This window comes from Geotrypetes seraphini, chromosome 1, assembly GCF_902459505.1.
Source record: "Geotrypetes seraphini chromosome 1, aGeoSer1.1, whole genome shotgun sequence".
Classification (NCBI taxonomy): domain Eukaryota; kingdom Metazoa; phylum Chordata; class Amphibia; order Gymnophiona; family Dermophiidae; genus Geotrypetes; species Geotrypetes seraphini.
The window spans coordinates 476,636,758-476,649,655 of record NC_047084.1 but is presented as its reverse complement, the minus strand read 5'-3'; positions in this window follow the sequence as shown (position 1 = coordinate 476,649,655).

The window sequence follows — 12,898 nt, the reverse complement described above, 5'->3', positions numbered from 1 at the left end:
CCAGTGCTACCTCTTGCACGGTTTTGTAAAAGGGGAGGGTTAGCTCCCCCCTTTTACAGGTCTTTCCCTCACACTATGGCCATTTTTTCCCATTTTCTGAATTAATAGCCACACTCTAATTCATGGGTAAGCAATTCCGGTCCTCGAGAGCCGGAGCCAGGTCAGGTTTTCAGGATATCCACAATGAATATGTATGAGAAGGATTTGCATGCACTGCCTCCTTGAGATGCAAATCTATCTCATGTATATTTATTGTGGATATCCTGAAAACTTGACCTGGCTCCGGCTCTTGAGGACCGGAATTGCCTACCCCTCCTCTAATTGCATCATTAGCATGCAGCCATTAAAAAAAAAAAAGTGTGAGCCTCTGCCACCTCCGATTTTGTAGGTGGTAAGAGCCCTCACACTAACCCCCCACTAATCAATTACAGTAGCACAAGGCAATGCCTCACATGAACTGATATGCGCTGTCATGTTAACTCTCCGCCTTCAGACACACCCCCTTTCAGAAAAATAGAATTCCATTTTTCTCTTCTTGCATAGTGCACATTTATCGTGTGATGCCACAGCGTGTTCCATGGTAAGCCTTTATAACCTGCAGTAAATCTACATTAGAAACTTATATATATTTGGCATTTGTTAAGAAGTATAGAACGGTCGATTACAAATATTTTTATGAGATGTTGGTTAATGGGAAGTGGGTGGAAGAAAATAAGTCTTGTTTTTTTTTATTCTATTAAGTATATTGTGCTGTAATGATAATATTTTATGTAAATGCATCATCTTTTGTGCACAATTGAAATTTTAAAAATGAATAAAGAATCTAAAAAAAAAAAAGAAACTTATTTTTTCAAGCATACTTTGGGGTTATAGTTAAAGACTCTGGATTGGACACACCTCCCTGTTGAGACTACTGAGTGTCTGAACTTCACTTGTGCTTTTCCATATGTATTGGAGCGTTTCTTGTTTTTAATATTTTAGAAATTGTGACATGCCTGGACCCTTCTTTTGATGGGCATTATATCAAGTTCAATAGATTGTGGGGTCCTTTTATCAAGCTGCGGTAAGGGTGTAACACTCGTAATACCGTGCGTTAAACTGCCTGCTGTGCTTTGAGCAGGCGTTAGTTTTTTAGCCGGCTGCATGGGGTTAGCGCGTGATGTAATGTCTGATGCGCTAACCCAGCTATGGTGGCTTGATAAAAGGACCCCTGTAATTGTAAATTGTAATTGCGCTGAGAGCGAAGGATCAATAGGGCCCTGATTCTATAAATGGGGCTTAGATTAGCAAGAATGTGAGCCTTTGGGACAGTCAGGGAACTCTAAGTACTTTCTCTTCATCTTAATTAATCTTACTTATTGCATTTCTTCTGTTTCTACTGTAAACCGCTTAGAACCTCACGGTACAGCGGTATATAAGAAATAAAATTATTATTATTATTATTAGGTTCCGCTAGGTGCCCTAATGACAGATGCCTAGTGACACCTAAACTTAGAGAATCTGGGCCTTAGCTTCTTAGACTCCAAAAGAAGAGGAGGACCCAAAAGTAACTTAAATCCACGCGCAACTTGTTTATTAATGGGTTAAACGGTGTAGTAATTGACCACACCACTAAAAACTCATTAAAATACAATTTTTTAAAATATCAAGGTTATACCTGAAAAGTAGGTGTGGTTAGGAGCAGAGAATAGGCATAGTTGACTTAGGCGCTGGTACAAGGGTGATTTTAAAAGTTTGTTTAAAAAAAAAAAAAAAGTAAGTTAAACAACAGGGCCAATTAGGGCCTTAGGCTCCTCCCTGTGCACCCAGGATGCACCGGGAAGGGGAAGGCCCACAATTTTGGAGTGGTGGGCCTGCAAGCAGGAGGCATCCCACCTGCTGTCTACTTTGTGAACAGGTATGTGGGAGGTTTGGGGGTGGAGGTGGGGCATCCAGTGCCAGGAGAGTGTGGACATCCCTCCTGCCAATTTTTTTTGTAGGAAGGGGAGTGGCATACTAGTGGGGGGTCAGTTTGGCAGGCTGATTTTGGCTGGCACGGGGAGGGGGTTTCACAGCGGCAGGAGGGGAGTGGGTATCCCTCCTGTCTCTATTTTGTCTCTGGGGTGGATTGTCAGGATGGGGTTTGTCGGGAGGGGGGGGCTGGCACAGCACAGAATATTTTTTATGGGCCAGATATTGTGTGTGTGTGTTATACACACACCATCTGTGCTCATAGGGGGGGGGAATGAAGAACCCCCCTCCCCCCACACACACACAGACAGACCTGTTGGGTTTTGGGGGGATCAGAAGTACTGATCCAATTCTGGCATGCAATGTTAGACCATCGGTTGGATGGCTGGTTTTAATATTAATGACCTCATTTTCATGCCAGAATCGGAGAATGTACGGCCGCATGGACCACACGGTGAGCAGTTTTGTGCATCGGTTTGGCAAATTCAATTGTTCGTTAAACCAGTCAAACTAGTTTAGCAACAATGTTAGACGACTGGAGACTTTAGTGCATCTAACCCTTAATCCCCCTCCCCCCCCCCTTTGCCCCTGATAGATTGTGAGCCTGCTGGGACAGACAGGGAAAAATACTTGCGTACCTGAATAAAATGCATGTAAACTGTCCTGAGCTCCCCTAGGAGAACGGTATCGAAAATTGAATAAATAAATAAATAAACGTGATGCCATCCCATAGCGTGCTGTCTACAGGAGAGGACTTCTTGAGGCGGGGGGGAGGGGGGCACCAGCATGAAGCAAGGGAGCCAGCCATTCATTGGATGTCAGGATGGAGGTTGGAGGTGATATGGATAAAATCATCGTGTTGGGGGCAGGGAGGTCTGAATCAGAGGCTGTTAGGAGCTGCCTGACTAGGATGAAGACCCAGAAGAATATGGGTGACTGTTTATCACCGGGAGTAAAACTAGGATCTTGAGTTCATTCCGCTATCAATTATATCCATTCGGGATATTGCAGAGAATGGGAGCAGGGATCACTGTGCTAATAGGGGGAAGTATTGGGAGTAAAGAGCAGCCCTGCTATCAGTTTCGGTATCTTGTATCATCTTGCCCTGCGTGTGTTATGATTCTGCTAAGTAGGAATGTAGAAGCCCTTTAATCCGATGACATCAAAACACCTGCCAAGTTTAAAATTAAATTCAAAGGAAGGACCCAAATAGAGCTAAAAAAAAAAAACAAACAACCCAAAACTCTAACATAAATTAGAAAGGGAAGGGGTAAAACACGGATCTTGACTGCACGTCCTTAAAAATCTGAGGTCCGTGCCACTTTTAGTCTCAGCATAGGAAGGGAAAAGCATTAGGATCTGTCAGAGCTAAAGGGTCGTAGAGGTCTGTCAGAGCCATAACCTATGCTGAGACTAAGGGCTCCTTTTACGACGTCGCGTTAGGGCCTTAACGCGCAGGATAGCGCACGCTAAAATGCCACGCGCGCTAGCCGCTGCTGCCTCCTCTTGAGCAGGCGGTAGTTTTTCGGCTAGCGCGCGCTAATCCAGTGCGTGCGCTAAAAACGCTAGTGCACCTTCGTAAAAGGAGCCCTAAAAGTGGCATGGACCTCAGATTTTTAAAGACGTGCAGTTAAGATCCGCGAGGTCCGCGTTTTACGCCTTGCCAATTAGAACAGAGAAAAATGTTAACATTGTTTAAAAACAACACGTGTGGCTTTCACAGAACTAGGGTGGAGTTGTAGAATGCTAAAGAAAAGTTAATTTAATATTATATACAGTATATATATATATATACAGTATATATATATATATATTTTTTTTTTAATGTCGCCTGGCCAGCTGATGATAACTTGTTTTTCACAACTTGCTAGTTAGAAAAATGGTCCGCTTAGCATACAGTGTAACTGCTGCCTGTTAATACCTTTCCAGGTCTGTGTCTACAGTGATAGCAATTTAATACATCTAACACCTTCGTCCACAAATTTTCCCCCTTTCTCTTTTATCGTACAGTTCCCACTTTATTTACACTTTTAACTCCAAAGATCAGTGAGTTCCATGTCTTCCCCACCTCTTTAAAATAATGTTTTTTGTTTTTTTTTTCCCAAAAATAATATACATACGAGGATCGCACAAATATCCTTATAATAACTAACAAGGAAAATGAGTTTAAAATGTATGTCCACCCCCGGCCTCAAAAGCTAGTTATCCAAATTCATAAGTTAGGGCAACTCCAAACATCTCTGATCCACATCAGATAAGAAATCTGTCAGCAAAACGTATTTTCTCCTGGGGAAAGACAAAAAAAAAAAAAACAACCCAACAACTGTTATGCCAACTCAAAACAAACATATAACGATCACCAGTCTCAGAAGAGAACTAATTTAGATTATAATTATCTATAAAAGCAAACATTTCTGCTCAGGAATAAGATGTATACTGTAAACTCCCGAGGAGAAGCTGAGGGCTTAACGGAGCAGCAAACAGTAAGCATCATAAACTCGCCTTCTCTCGCCACACTGATGTCAGGGTTTTCCTTATCAGTGGCAACCGGACACACGGTAGCAGCATTTAAGGGCTCATTTCTAAGCCTGGTAACAGTCTCTCTCTCTTTTTTTATTTCCAGTTGCCATCTTCATTTCTTAATCTGCTCTTTCGGCAAGAGCCAAAAAGAGATCTGAAATAATATTTTCTGTATCTGTTGACTGATCAATTGATTGAAGTTAAGAATAAGACTTATCAAGTTGGGAGGGATGTTTTGTTGCTGATCTCATTAAGACATATCTCATGGGTCAATGTGTGCATTGTAATTGTTGTCTTCCCTGTAAATGAACTGTGTATGTATAACTGTAACCCATTAAGCAGCAAGAAATAAAATACATAAATAAACATAAGAACATAAACTTCCCATACTGGGACAGACTGAAGATCCATCAAACCCAGTATTCTGTTTCCAACAGTGGCCAACCAAGGTCCCAAGTACTTAGCAAGATCCGGGGTAGTAAAACAGATTTTTATGCTGCTTATCCTAGGAATAAGCAGTAGATTTCCCCAAGCCATCTCAATAATAGCCTATGGATTTCTCTTTTAGGAAATGAGCCAAACCTTTTTTAAACCCTGCTAAGCTAACTGCTTTCACCGCATTCTCTGGCAATGAATTCTATGGTTTAATTACCCATTGAGTAAAGAAATATTTTCTCCTAGCTGCTTTAGCCTTTCCTCATAGGGAAGTCATCCCGTCTCTTTTATCATTTTCCTCACCCTTCTCTGTACCTTTTCTAATTTTGCTATATCTTTTTTGAGATATGGTGACCATAATTGCACACAGTATTCAAGGTGCAGCTGTACCATAGGGCATTATATTGTAACGTGTTCATCTTTGTTTCCATTCCTTTCCTGATAATCCCTAACATCCTATTTTCTTTCTTAGCCAGCACTGCATACTGAGCTAAGGGTTTCAGTGTATCCTCAATGATAACACCTAGATCATTTTCATGGGCAGTGACTCCTAACATGGAACCCTGCATTACATAGCTACAGTTCGGGTTCCTCTTTCGCACGTGCATCACTTTGCACTTGCTCACGTTAAACGCCATCTGCCATTTTGATGCCCAGTGTCCCAAGGTCCTCTTGCAATTTTTCATAATCCTCTTGCGATTGAACAACTTTAAACAACTTTGTGTCGTCTGCAAATTTAGGATTTCTTTTATTAAGCCACGGTAGAGGTTTCTAATGTGGTCCAGTGAGGCAACTGCTCCATTGCTCATAGAAATTCTATGAGCGTCGAAGCAGTTAACTCGCCGGACCAAGGTAGAAACTTCTACTACAGCTTAGTAAAACCTAGGGCTCCTTTTACAAAGGCGAGCTAGCGGTTTAACGCATGTAATAGCGTGCGCTAAACCACCGGACGCACTAGCTGCTACCGCCTCCTCTTGAGCAGGCGGTAGTTTTGGGCCAGCGCGGGAGTTAGCGTGTGATGAAAAGTCACACGCGTTAACCCCGCTAGCGCACCTTTGTAAAAGGAGCCCCTAGGGTTAATTATCAGAAATCAAAAACTGCTTGTCCATCAACAAACTACAACTAAACGCCTCCGAGACGGAACTCCTTTGGATCCACAAAGAACTGTGAAAGACCAAGTGTGCAGCGTAGGAATACACCATGACGGTGACCTGTCACTTTCTGACCATATCTCCCAGGTGGTATCTTCCTCATATTACTATTTACGAGAACTCCAAAAAATAAGGAACTACTTTTCAGAGTCCGACTTTGCCGAACTACTCTATGCCTTAGTACTTAGATTACTGCAATGCGCTATTCAATGCTCTCACCGCAAAGAACATACATTGTCTTCAGTATGTTCAAAATGCAGCGATCAGGCTTCTAAAAAACCTTTGTGCCCATGACTTGGGGGTAATGGTGGACATGACAATGAAGCCGACGGCACAGTGCGCAGCGGCCACTAAGAGAGCGAATAGAATGCTAGGTATAATCAAGAAGGGTATTACTACCAGAACAAAAGAAGTTATCCTGCCATTGTATCGGGTAATAGTGCGTCCGCATCTGGAGTATTGCACCCAATATTGGTCGCCGTACCTTAAGAAGGACATGGCGTTACTCGAGAGGGTTCAGAGGAGAGTGGCGCGTTTGATAAAGGGGATGGAAAACCTTTCATACACTGAGAGATTGGAGAAACTGGGTCTCTTTTTCCTGGAGAAGAGGAGACTTAGAGGGGATATGATAAGAGACTTATAAAATCATGAAGGGCATAGAGAGAGTAGAGAGGGACAGATTCTTCAAACTTTCGAATAATAAAAGAACAAGAGGGCATTCGAAAAGTTGAAAGGGGACAGATTCAAAATGAATGCTAAGAAGTTTTTCTTCACTCAACGTGTGGTAGACACCTGGCATGCGCTTCCAGAGGGCGTAATAGGGCAGAGTACGGTACTGGGGTTCAAGAAAGGATTGGACAATTTCCTGCTGAAAAAGGGAATAGAGGGGTATAGATAGAGGATTACTGCACAGGTCCTGGACCTGTTGGGCCGCCGCATGAGCGGACCGCTGGGCACGATGGACCTCAGGTCTGACCCAATGGAGGCATTGCTTATGTTCTTATGTTCCAGGCTCTAGCATCAGCTCACTGGCTGCCCAAAGCTAAACATTGTGTCTTCAAGGACCTGATTCTTGCATTCAAATACTTGCAGACATGGTACCCGGCTATGTGATGGCTAAGCTTCCTCCGTACGTACCAAACTGGTCTCTCCGCTCCCAGGCTGAGATATGCCTCAAAATGCCCTCTGGTCATGCCCTGCAACTGCAAACGCCAAACGATGTTCCTACTCCCACTACATATCGAGCCACTTGAATCAACTGCCCCCATAGATCAGATCCCTTGAAGGACTCCTTAACTTTAGGAAATGAATAAAAACATACCTCTTCACCTAACCCCTCTGCCCTTGACTGCAAAGAAATGTACCTTGGGGTTCATAGTCAGTGGCGCGCAAGACGCCAGCGCACTGACAATCCAGCCCCAACAATTCGGCGCAAGAAAGAAGCGCGCGGGGGAAAAAGTAATTTTTAAAGAGCTCTGACGGGGGGTTTGGGGTGGCAACCCCCCCCCACACACACACTTTATTGGCTAGTGTTCACGCTGCTGTTGGAGGGGGGTTCGGGGGGTTTGAAACCTCCATTATAGCGAAAAAGGAAATTTTTCTGATTTTGGGGGGGAAAAGTTCCGTTTTCTCTATAATGTGGGGGGTTTCACCCCCCACACACATCCCCCGCAACGGCATCGCAAACACTAACCAATAAAGTGGGGGGGGGGGGGTTGCCACCCCAAACCCCCTGTCAGAGTTGTTTAAAAATTATTTTTTCCCCCGCACACTTCTGTCTTGCGCTGAATTGTTGGCACTGGATTATCGGCGCGCTGGCATCTGGCGCGCAGTTATCCCATCACCGTACCTTGGTACCAGAACCCAGTATGTGTCACGTAAGGAAAGCTTATAAGGTAAAATCTTGTATTATAACTATGGCAAATCCAACCTGTAAACTGTCTGTGTGTCAATTAGGATAAAACTTGCACTGTAAGAATAACCAGGGTAAATTATAACTGGTAAACTGTATTTATGTATATTAGTATTAGACCCTTAATATGTGTCTAGCTAGGAAAAAACTTGTTAAGGAAACTTGTACTGAAATTATGGCAAATCTAGTGTAAATTGTAACCTGTTAACTGTATACTATGTATGTTTTAACCTGTAACCCATTCTGAGCTCTTTGGGGAGAACGGGATAAAAATCTAAATAAATAAAATATTTATTCCCGTCTCTAGATCATTGATAAATATGTTAAAAAGCAACAGTCCCAACATAGACCCCTGGAGAACTCCACTATTTACTCTTCTCCATTGAGAATGTTGAACATTTAAACCTACTCTGTTTTCTATCTTTCAACCGGTTCTTAATCCTTAATAAGACATTGCCTCCTATTCCATGACTTTCTTTTTTTTTTCTTTTTGTATTTTTATTATATATATTATTTATTTATTTTTGATATCAAATACAAAGTGCAAACACATAAACAAGCATGTAATATAACATCTTGCACTCTATTCCAACAAATAATATAAAACTGTTTTAACCCCCCATCCCACCCTAACCCACCCTCCATCCCATGACTTTCTAATTTCCTCAGAAGTCTTCCATGAGGTACTTTGTCAAACGCCTTTTGAAAATCCAAATACACAGTATCAACTGGCTCACCTTTATCCACATGTTCACCTTTATCCACATGTCCACCTTTATCCACATGTTCACCTTTATCCACATGTGCTTTCAAAGAAATGCAGTAGATTGGTGAGGCAAGATTTCCCTTGACTAGATCCATGTTGACTTTCTCTCATTAATCCATGCTTATGTATATGTTCTGCCATTTTGGTTTTTATAATAGTCTCTATCATAAGAACATAAAAATAGCCTTACTGGGTCAGACCAATGGTCCATCAAGCCCAGTAGCCCATTTTCACGATGGCCAATCCAGGTCACTAGTACCTGGCCAAAACTCAAGGAGTAGCAACATTCCAAGCAGTGGCTTCCCCTGTATCTTTCACAATAACAGACTATGGACTTTTCCTCCAGGAACTTGTCCAAACCTTTCTTAAAGCCATCTACGCTATCCGCTCTTACCACATCCTCTTACTCACCAGTATATAATTTCTTGGATCACCTCTGGAACCCTTAAAAAAAAAAAATCAGCATCATGTTGGTCATCCTCCAGTCCTCTAGTACTATGCTAGATTTTAAAGAAAAATTATACATTGAGACACTGGATGAAAATAATTTTTATGGTATTTATTGAAAGTTGTAAGTGTTGTCTTTAAGATATTTAGTAATGCACTCTAGTATAACACTGTTTAAGTTTGAAAATGAATAAAGAATTAAAAAATAAAAATAAAAAAAATTACACATTAGTAACAATAGCTCTGCAAGTTCATATTTCAATTCTATCAGCACTCTGGGATGTAACCATCTGGTCCAGGTGATTTGCTACTGTTCAGTTTATCAATTGACCCATTACATCTTCCAGTGTTACAGAGATTTGCTACCCGGCGTTATCACTTGTTTGGCAACTACTCTGGCACATGGTTTACTGTTTTGCTTATTAGCATTCCATTCTTTGTGGTTTACAGCAACAATGGACTTCAGAAGAAGGTCTTTTGTGACCGAAACATGGGGCGTGTTGGGTCCATACCACAATTCTTTTACTGTGTTGCCTGTGTATTGCATCATGTATACTATAACTGGTTAATAAAGACTCTATTAAGATCATCAGTTCCACATTTGTTCTCCTTGTCTTTGCTCTCTTTGGTGGATTGTTCTCCTTGTTTTTGGAACTCTTTGGTGGATTGTTGTTTGTTCTCTTATCAGAACTGGCACCGGTAACTCCCCCCCCCCCCCCCATCGTCTTCAGTGAAAACCAAAGCAAAGAATTAATTTAGTCTTAGATGCACTAAAGTCAGCGATCGTCACTAAACCTGTTTTCACAGCTTTAGCGACGATCGCTGTTACCGATCCGATGCACAAAACGTCCCACTGCACAAAACGTCCCACCGTGTGTTTTCCCCCTCGATTGCCCATTTTCCAATCCAGCCACGCAAATTAGCTAAAACCCCATGCAAAATAGCCAAGCGATTGATGCACTAAAATCACTTGTCTATTCCAAACGGGGTTTTAGCGATCGTAAAAACCGACTGGGCTAGAACCGTCGGTAACTGTGTTACCCCAAATAATTAGGAGGTTTAAAAATTCCTCAAAAGCTTTATCTCTACCCCAAATATTGTAACCAACTAAGAGAACAGGGTAGCATCACACACTATATTTCTTACAAAAATGGGTACTGAGACCTCCTTGGTTAAAAAAAAAACGAAAAACTGTCGGTTTTCTTTATTGTAACTGCTTAACAAAAATATAACTTTAAAAGAATCTTATTTTCTGTAGGGCATCACAAACCCCACAACACAAGGAGTATACTTGAATACAAAAACGGTGACAAGGGAAAGAAACATCTGAAATTTGAATGGATCAGGATCATGGGGCCGCTTATAGCACACAGCTATTTCAGTAGCTACTTCACTAGTCTCATTTGTTTCTCCCCCACCCTCCCCTATTTTCACAAAACTTGAATAAATACAATATCAAATTTCCACTTCAATCATAAGTGACTCTAAAGCAGCCATAAATAACATGTGAAACTTAGCTTATCTGTCCTCCTGGACTCCAGCGCTGTTCAAGTTGGTCTCCCGATGCCAAGATACAGTTAGTATACTGACCCTTCCAAGGCGTTTCAGTCAAAGGACCTGCATCAGGGGATTCACCTGCATACACGTGTAATAGACGGCATCTCGCTCAAAACGTGGGCTTGACATTCAAACTCTCTGCTCTTTAGGTAGGATATTGGGTGGTGTCAGGTGATGTGGAGGGGGGATCAGAAATGTTGGGGGATGTCAGGAATCTTCAAAACTGGCTCAGCTGATGGGGATTCCTCTGGTGCGATCAGACAAGGTAGTTGGCTACACCTACAAAACTTGCTTTTGTGCATTTTGCTTGGGGATGTTTTTATTTTTGAAAATGGCCAAAAAAGATAGATGTCCTAAGTACCAAAATATAGGGCACAAAATTACCGCGCGCTATAGCACGCGGCAGCCAAAAATCTACCGCTTCGTGGCTAGCACACTCAGGAATTTTAAGGCCCTAGCACACTTTTGTAAAAGGAGCCCTTATACTTAGGTCGTTTTCAAAAATAAAAGATAGACGTCTAGTAGCTTTGAAAATGGACATTTTTTCTCCTGGGTTTGTGGACGTTCTGCCTAAAATATCTAACCTTAGACTTAGGAGGCTAAGGAGGCTAATGGCAGCTAACGAAAATGAAAGATAGAGTCTGCTCTATGAAGTGAAAATAACATCATTTTACTGAGTGGATTTGGAACACTGTGAATCACGCACTGAGATAATCTATCTGGCTGCGGCAGTAGAAGAGGATTTCGATTGGTGAAAGGACAGAGATAAGTACCAAATAATACATAAATTTCTTTTGGATTGAACTTATGAATTATACTTTCGGATGAACTATATAAAATGACCAATTGATGAATGATATGATATGGATATGAATGATATGGATTGATTACTACCGTACTCCAGTTTTAATTTTTCACATGATTGCACTTTGCACTTTATATTTGCACTTTATATTGATAGTAACATAATCATTTTATTTTTTATTTTTTTAAATTCTTTATTCATTTTCAAACTTACAATAAGTGTGACATATGTTCAAACAAATTAACAATAAATACATCACTTAATAATCATCATTGGTACAAAACATAAACTCTTATCACCCCCCCTTCCCACCCTTCAAATTGGCGGAGAAAGGCTAGTCTGGAAGCATTGGATGATAGCAGGAATATTAGATGATATTATTTCTAATGGTAATATGCTTGAATTTTCACAGTTGCAACATAAATATGGATTTAATAAATCAGAAAGTTTTAGATGGTTGCAACTGAAGCATGCCATTCAGGCGGGGTTCCCTGACTGGAAAAACCTTAATAATCAATATAGTATGGAGTTTCTATGTTTTCAGGCAGACTTCTTGGGGCACCAGGCTGCCCAGTGGTATAAATTATTAAATGGACTTATTAAAAAGAAATTAAACACTGGTCTAAGAGACATTTGGAGCATTTAGATTAAGCATCAAATTACTGCATCTCAATGGCCACGTATTTGATCTTGGAGGATGAGATGTACAGTGTCGGCATCTATGAGGCAAACTTGGTTTTTTCTGTTACATAGAGCGTTATGGCCCCTGTTCGGTTACAAAAATTGGATAGCTCTAAGTCTAATAGATGTTGGCACTGTCATCTTGAAGCAGGGACTTTAGATAATTTATTATTCTATTGCCCATTTATTATGAATTTCTGGAAATCAATTTGGGACCAAATTAATTGTTTCTTAGATAACCCAGTGGCATTATCATATGATACTGTGCTATTTGGTTTGGCAATGAGAGCAAAAAGTCAGATTTCTACAAACAATAATAAATTATTACTCATAATGACTGGTGTTGCCATTCAACAAATTACATATAATTGGAAAGATTGGAGTAGATTAAATTATAATTTCTGGTGGAATTCTTTATGTCATGTTTATAAAATGGAGAGATTTATTGCAATACAGCGGGGATGTTTCAGGAAATTTCAAGATGTGTGGGAGCCATTAACAAAATATTGTACTGCTTGGATCAGCGGTCTCAAACACGTGGGCCACATGCGGCCCCCCAGGGACTATTTTGCAGCCCGCGATCTGTCCTCGCCTAAAGCAGGGGTCCCCAATCTGCTTCCCTTCCCACTGCTCTCCACCAAGCTGCCGCAATCATGGAACAGGCTGCCACCGCC